We start from the raw sequence: 3,042 nt of genomic DNA on the forward strand, positions 1-3,042 counted from the left end.
TGTTACTTAGTTTTAAGATATTAGAAATAATTAATATTTAGGTTGGAATGAACTTTTATTTATACTAGACTAAATATTAAATAAATTTTTAAAAAATTAAACCATATTTAATAATTTATTACTATTAATTTTTTAAAAAAATAGGGGTGTAAGAACCGCAAATTAATTAACCGATTAATTAACGTTAAATAATAATAATTTAATTGTCCGAATTAGGTTCAGAATTTTAAAATATTAATTAGAAAATATGAATATGATATTTGGACTCAGTAGATTTTTCTGAGTTGGAAAATGTAATTTTCTTCGAAAAATTACATAAAAACGCGTACCGGTAAATTAACCGGCAGTACCGGCTTAAATTTGTCCAATAGTGTGTGAGAATAATAAAAACATAAAACTTTAGGAAATATTTAGAATTTAAAATCGGACATTAATTTTAAGGGTTTGACCTAAAATTGGGCCAAATAAGTCGAAAAACGCTAACAAGTTGAAGTAAGCCCAAATTGAGCCCAAACCCAACACTATAAAGTCCACTAAGTGGCCATTTCAGCCACTTTAACACAGCACAACCACGAGCAACCTGAAAAGAGAGAGAGAGAGGGATAGGTTCCACAATTTACTATTCATCTTCAACTTCATTATTCAACCATAACTTGAATTACGATGCTCCGATTTATGTACCGTCAGAGGCTACGCGAAACTCTCGCCAAGCTCGTTAGTTCTATCCCACTTATGTAGGTAAGATCTCAAAATTCTCTGCCCAATTTCTTGCCCTTGTTAAATTCGAATTTTGGATTTTGGTTTGAGTAAAATCTTGTGATTTTGGATATTTAGGTACACTCTAACACTTGATTCCTATTGGGTTTGACTTAATCAATATTGGGTAAGATGAGTTTACTCTTAACCTTTGTGAAATTGTGATTTTGATGAACCGTAAGTTGATTAGTTATGAATTATGTGCATATAGCTTAAATTGGTATTGTATGGAGAATGTTGGTGACTTAAATTGCTTGGAAGTGGACTTGGTGACTTGAGAACTTGTGAAAGCTTGGTTGAGGTCAATTTAGTGAATTAATGCATATGAAAATCGGTCAAGATATGATTTTGGTTTTCTCTATGTAATATATAATATTTCTGGACACTTATACTAGTGATCCATGAGATAAGTTTGGATTGAATTGGTTGATGAACTTGTTGATTGATGATGTATGATAAGTTAATGACTTTGAATAATTTTGATGACTAATGATGGTGATGTTGATAAATACTGTTGAATATTGTTATTGAGATATGAATGAGATTGATATTGATGATGTGTAGTGATAGAATAATGATTGATGAGTATGTAAGTTGAAAATTGGTTTAGTATGATATGTTTGATTATGGAGGTTAGACATCATGGGATGTGGATGAAAATTTTGTAAGTTTGGTAAAAGGAGATACGAAAAGGATAAGTTTTTATGTGAATAAGGGTGTGATGTAGTTTTGAATTGGTTTTGGATATGAATTTTGGAAAGTTGAGAATCTTGTTTTTTTTTTTGGTAAAAATAAGTTTTTGGTGAATTTTGACGGATCATAACTTGAGCCTCAAAATTTGAAATTGAATGAAAGTTGTTTTAAATTAAAGGTTGTTTTAAGAGCTTTAAATTGATAATAAGTTTGCAGAGAATGGATTTTTGTAGAAAAAATTATGACTACTCAAAGTTTGATGCCAAAAACTGAATTCTGCAACATTGAAATTTTTCTAAGTTTTGTACTGGCTGCATACGCAAACTTTAACGCACAACGCGAGCAATCCATTTGGATTGGTATACTTGCGTATGCAAGCAGGGGTCGCGTACGCGACCGTCCATTTTTACTCGTGTGCGTATGCACGGTCGAGGTGTGCATACGCACAACCCCTGTTTTCCTAAAAACATCATTTTTATGCATTTTTAAAGGTTCTCATGCTTCCAAGCATTCTTTAAATTGTTGTTTAAAATCGTGTTTGACAGAGGAGACATGGAGAGAGACAATGTGTCCAGGGACACTGAATTAATGTATTTTGTGTCCATCTTGACAGGAAGGACCAGAGACACTAACAAGGGACACAACTTATTTTTCATTTTTTCTTTTATTATTTTTGTTAATTTTTTATAATTATATTTTTATTATTATATTTTTCATCTCAAATTTTTTGAATGAAAAAAAATGAGAATAAATTAGATTTTCATAATTTGTTCTAATTTATCACCAAATAGGATACAAGAACATAAAATTTTGTGTCTCTGTCCTCTATGTCTTGTTCTCAGTGTCTTGTCTTGTCCTGTTCTCAAAAACAAACGCAACCAAATAGATGGACTTTTATATAAATTTAGAAGACGAAAACTTAGATTTCTGGTGTATTGAGGATGGATTAGTTAAGAGAGATGACGGATGCACTATAATGACGATTGATATAATGAGTTGTGGAAATTATGAATTGATAGTGGTTAAGATGAGTCTGCGACTCGGAATGGAATGATGGATTATTGATATACTGAATGAAATGATTTTGAAAACCACTTATATAAATGAATTGTGGAAGTGGTGAACTACTGAGAAATGAACTAAATGATTTTTGAAAGCCACTAATCTAACACTTTTAAAGTTGAGATTGTTGAGACGTTATGCGACTGGCAAGGACGGTGGGTAATCTCGCTTGTCGAGGTCGCGGCGGCGGCATAAGGACAGTCGTTAATCCCGCTTACGTTGAGATGTGAGGTCGGTGGCAAGAGTATCCCGCTTGCATCCCTTCGGAATCACTATAGTGTGTAGGCACTGACATCCTAGACTGATCCAGGCACGATATCTCGGTGGTTCCCAATATGAGATCGAAGCGTGACGTCTCCATGGAAATGTGTCGGGTTAGCAGTTGAACCGACAATGTGATATCACAGCCAAATAGGATAGACATTCATCATGTGCATCTTTTATTTGTTTGCTTGCTTTGCCAACTTGTATTGTTTGCCTAATTGTGTAACATGTCTAATTGCCTATCTGAATTACTTGATATACATGCTT

At 33.0% G+C, this 3,042-nt stretch overlaps 1 long non-coding RNA gene across 1 annotated transcript; it reads left to right on the forward strand.

The window, feature by feature from the left end:
* Positions 1–552: 552 nt before the first annotated feature.
* On the forward strand, positions 553–1,246 carry LOC140184605 (uncharacterized). The gene is made up of 3 exons (XR_011881702.1): positions 553–738; positions 835–883; positions 968–1,246. It is a non-coding gene; the product is annotated as an uncharacterized lncRNA (long non-coding RNA).
* The last annotated feature ends 1,796 nt before the right edge of the window (positions 1,247–3,042 follow it).

This window comes from Arachis hypogaea, chromosome 5, assembly GCF_003086295.3.
Source record: "Arachis hypogaea cultivar Tifrunner chromosome 5, arahy.Tifrunner.gnm2.J5K5, whole genome shotgun sequence".
NCBI lineage: Eukaryota > Viridiplantae > Streptophyta > Magnoliopsida > Fabales > Fabaceae > Arachis > Arachis hypogaea.